The following is a 5,099-nucleotide window of genomic DNA, read 5'->3' as shown; positions in this document are numbered from 1 at the left end:
CTTACAAAATGAGGCCAACGTGAAGGCAGACTGAAAGCCCATGGCAGATACAACCCTGCCCTACCTATTTCTGGTGGGCTGGCACCGGTGACCTCCCCTGGCCCTTTCCATCGTTCTCTCTTTGTTTCATCCTAGATGTCATTAACATGCTGTTTACCCCCTCTTTCAGCTTATTCATGAAGACACTGAAGAAGACTGGACCTAACCCTGATCCCTGTGGCATGCCGTTAGATAAACACCTCCTTGAAAAGTTCCCATCAACCTCTTAGTTATGAAGGACTGTTGTCTTAAGGTGTGCATAGCTATTAGAGCTAATGACTTCACCTGTCACAGTTCATTTGCAGTGAACCCCATGGGGAGAACCCACCAACTGCACCAACAGTTTTTAAAGAAAAAAAAATGAAAGAGGAAGGAATGTCTGTCACACTGTCACAGGATGGCTCTGTGTTTAGTGGTCATGCTGGGTTTGTCCGTTTACAATGTTTTATCCAACTTTAGGTTTTACTTCCTGTCCTAAATTGATCTGGATGCTGTTAACTTTTCTAAATCTTCTCTTACCTTGTTGGCTGCATTTCAGAAATAGGTGGCATGAGTCAATCACAGTGGACCCATTTAAAACGTTGTAAGATACTTCCCTCAAGTGGAGGGAATAAAAATCACTCAGCTGTGTGTCACAGGCTCTGTAGGGTACCTCAGGTAGCAGGAAGGTAATGACAGATGGACACCTACATGAGGTAGAATCTACCAACTGCTTGAAAGATGTCAGGAGCATAGAAAAATTACCAGTGATACTGCAAAATAAACTTTCCCACGCTACAAATATCAGGGCATACAAGCCACCCTTTGTATCAGATACCAAAGGGGCATATGCTCCGACAACCTGTCAAGTTACTACACGGACAGCTAATGTATATCCATAACCAGGTTTTGAAAATGGCTTGAATGCAAGTTGAGATGAGTGACAAGTACTCCTACATGGTATTTCAGCGGAAATGGAAGAGGCTGCTTAGAAGCAGCTTGAGGGGTAAAATACCTGAGTCCTACGGAACAAGGCTTTTATACCTACCGGAGCCTGCAGCAAGGCTGTGAGGGATAGACGAGAATGGAGAGAACCAGATACAGATTGCAGTGTGTTGGTAGAGCTGGTGTGGGTGGTATCTATACTCACCCTGAGGCTGATGTCTGATCTCATGATCACTGTTTTCCTCAAAGCAGGCAATGAAACATGAACAAAGAATTCAGATTTCACTGTAGTTTTACTGTTACGAAGATAGGAGCTTACTCCAGTCTCTTCCATATACACTGAACAGGAGAACATTTCATCTCCTGCAAATGAAAAGAGATAAGAGGGGCTTAGCACGAGGCAGGATTTGTCTCTGTAACTGATCGGTCCAACAAAAGGACACACAAACCATTTATTACTGAAAATGAATTGTGCCATCAAGGCAGATGCCTGCAATTACTTCTGTTAAATATTATCTTTCATTAACTGTAAAATATATAATTAATAAACTTGCCCCCACATTTTTGTTAAGTTTCACTGCAAAGACCTTATTACTGAAATAAATCTTTCCAGCAGTGCATGTCAACAGAACAGAGGAAGGTGCACGCCTCTCTGTGTGATAATTTCCTGACGGGAAACTGAATTTTTAAGGAGGAATAATCACCTCTCTTCATGGCTAAGACTGTAGAGACACCCCACTCTGAGACCAGTTGTTTAAGCTCGTGCCTCTTGGAAGCAGGCAAGAAGAGTCTGCTTTGGCTGGCAAAGATGATTTGATCTGAAAGCAGTCAGGCAGATACAAGCTCTTCTTTCACTGGCAAGTCTGGAGAAACAAAAAATAAATTTCATTTTTTGATTCACAGTTCATTAAAGAAGTCTTCCGACTCTAAAGCTGCTCAGAAAGACCTCAGTGGTTAGGCCGGTTCTTTTATAAGCCCCGTGTTCATCCACCTCACAATACTGTGCTAGAGCTGCACGATTGTGATTTGCTTTCCATGTACATCAGAACTGTTTTGATTTGGGGATGTTTGGTGGTGGCTGTTAAACCATACCAATTAGAAATACTTCAAAAATGTTGCTGAAATTTGACTCCAAGCATAAAATTCCCCTTAGACTTTGCCTCCACTTGTGATCTTTACCTCAAGTTAGTTGATTGCCAGTTCAACCAGGGGTAATTAAAATATTTCCAAAGGCTGTTCTGGGCAACACTTTTTGCTTTGCTGCAGGCTACAAATGTTCCTGGTTTGCCCTAGGCTGATGTTCATTCCTGCCTGAGTTGGCACAGGCAGCAATGCATGCCAAACGAGGAGGAATGCCTGCTCCATCATGATTCTCCCTGCCTGGGGAAGGTGGCAGAGGGACCGAGAGACCAGTGGCAGAAGGAAGGAGTGCACAAGCACACACGGGATACACAGTGATACCACTTCTGGGTATAGAGAAGACATAAAGCAGCGCAGAGGAGGAGAAATGGACAATATATATTTTAACGAAACCCTATGATTTCACTGCTTTTTGAGATGTCTGGGTGACCCCCGGCAGAGCCAAGAGGTTGCAGAGACATTCGCCCACAGACTGCCAGTTTCAGTACAGATGAGCTTAGCAGAGAAGGAGAATGGTTCCCATCTTAACTGGTGTACAGAGCTTTTCGCAAAGAGACGAGCTTGGGGAGGGAGAGGGTGTTGTTTCCTGGCCATCCACTGCCAATTTGTCACCCCATTTTGCAGTTGTCAGCAGACTGAAAAGGGAGGGCAAGAGCTCTGTGGGTCGTGTGGGCTGGAAATGCATAACCCCCGACTCAGAGCAGGTCCTGTCTCAAGAAACTGTGTTAGAGAACGTTTCCCGGCTACTGCCCTGAATCTAAAGAAAGGGGTCCATTCTCCACATCATTTTAACTACCACTTAAGAATGTTAAAACAGCCAACCAATTTGATTACACAAAAATTTTAAAGTCGGCAAATTATCTAGTTAAATGATGCCTATAACATAGAAATGTTAATTCAACAGCAACTGAAACCTTCTTACATTTCTTACCATCTAAAGACGATAATCCTATACAAAGAAGAAAACAGAGGGGCTGAGCATACTGTCCTTGCAGAAGAAGTCGTAAGAATATTTTAGCTATCATCACCTACAATGTACCCTATAGGCAGTTACACAAATAGCACGGGCCAAGAGTGAGTTTAGAAGTGAGTTTGGAATGGAAGCTCTGAAATCATATTATACAACTATTTGCCCTGTTTTTGCTCTAGGGGAGAGGCTCGTATATCAGCCCACTTCCACCAGTGTGTTTCTCTGCATAAACTTTCTGTACAAAAGTATAATTTTACTTTTCTGTACAAAAGCATAACGATACTTTACCGTGTGACATGCACACTCCTATCCCTCAATAGCGAGGAACCCCTTTGTGCACACACGCTGACTCTGCTGACTACCAGGCATTATTTCATTCCTCAGGATCCCCGCTAGGTCAGATCAGGAACACTGGAGAGCAAAGATGGAAAAGTTAAGCAACTTAACTCTCTGGCTCTTGGGCCGCAGAAGGGGGAGGGAGCAGGGAGGCAAAGCATCTGGCTTCCCTGCTTCTCTAACAGCCTGGCGGGAAGGCTGCTGTCAATTCCGCCTTCTGCCTTGTTGGAAGAAAGTAGAAGTGACAAGAGGCCCTCCAGGCAGGCAGCCAGGAACCAGAAATTCAATTGAGCTACCTCCTGAAACTGGACTTTTTTGGAGACCCTTTCCCTGAAATTGTTTTGCCTTTAAAAAAAAATTTTCATTGCAGTTCAAGGCCAATTCATCACCCCTGGTCTCCTGGCTCTCCTTTCCTCCAAGAAAGCATGATTTGCACAAAAAGATTTCCATTTTCTGGACTGCTCTACAACCAGCCTCACCCATAATAAATACATAGACACATAAATATGCACACACACGCATGCACAGATACAAACATTGTTATTTATAGAGATAGGCATTGCCATAGACAGATAAATACATGGGTGCGTTTCTTTGCTATATAACATGCAGGGAGAGAAGTGATACAGCAGCTGAATTTACTCTACATTGGCAGATTAGGAAACAGAGTGTGGGACATACGGTCTATCTCTAGGGCTTAGACCAACTGGTTATTGGCTGGTGCTGTTGTTCCTCTAACAAGCCCCTGGATATATCACTGTGGCTGTAGAGAAATGCAGCTGAAAGAGCCTTTCACTGTCAGCAGCAATCTGTCACTTCATGTATCTTACCCTGCCTCTTACAGCACAAAAGCTTCCGAGCTGCAAGTCAGCGTTAGGAGAAAGGTCATTTTGCAGGTAGGCTGTGGTATTTTTCTTTATTTCTGGGAATGTGCGGCCAGCTTGAGGCACCGTCTGGATGCTGCAGCATGAATTTCAGCTTCACATATGCCTAGCTATAATTTAAGATGAGGGAGCATTTCCATTACAAACCCCATTTTTTCCCATGGATTTATACCTTAGCTATTCAGCTTTACTTTGGGGTGGACCTTCACCGAATATATTCACAGGCAGGGAGAAACTATTTTTCTTGTACAATGTTTAAATCCAGCTCAGCCTCTTTTGGTTGTAAGATGGTGAAGGAAATTATGTATGCACACAAACACTCACAAGCACATACAAAAAGCTTACACAAATATACCCACAGAGAGATCTGTTACAAAAAAAAGACAAGCCAATGCAAATAAGCTCAATTTTAGGAGTGAATTAATTTGACTGACTTTATTATTTTAAATTATTAACAAGTTCCAGCAAACTTAGAATGCAATACCACACTCAGGTTTTCATCTAGGTTAACTGGAAACAGATAACTTACACTGATAGAAATTATATCGGTACAAATCTGTGACAGCAAACTTGGAGGCAGAAACCTGACACACAAGGAGACCTCTCTTTGCAGCAGTGTGTTAACAACTCCTGTACGATTCTCCTCCCCTGAAATATTCCAGTGCAATGAATCACCCTCCGACAACAACGCCAGAACCCCCCTATTTTCATGAATGCCAGCTGAAACCTGACCTCCTCAGCACTCTAATCTGTTTATGACTTGGTCTGGCTTAGTAAACCTGTTTTGGGGTTTTTTTTTAACTCCT

The 5,099-nt window shown here is 43.1% G+C and overlaps 1 long non-coding RNA gene across 1 annotated transcript; it reads right to left on the bottom strand.

The window, feature by feature from the left end:
* Positions 1-1,174: 1,174 nt before the first annotated feature.
* LOC115341127 lies at positions 1,175-3,485 on the bottom strand. The gene is made up of 3 exons (XR_003923297.1): positions 3,362-3,485; positions 1,668-1,826; positions 1,175-1,326 (listed from the first exon to the last, which is right to left on the bottom strand). It is a non-coding gene; the product is annotated as an uncharacterized LOC115341127 (long non-coding RNA).
* Between the last annotated feature and the right edge of the window lie 1,614 nt (positions 3,486-5,099).

The sequence above is a fragment of the Aquila chrysaetos genome, chromosome 5, assembly GCF_900496995.4.
Source record: "Aquila chrysaetos chrysaetos chromosome 5, bAquChr1.4, whole genome shotgun sequence".
NCBI lineage: Eukaryota > Metazoa > Chordata > Aves > Accipitriformes > Accipitridae > Aquila > Aquila chrysaetos.
This window is presented reverse-complemented; position numbering and strand designations above follow the sequence as displayed.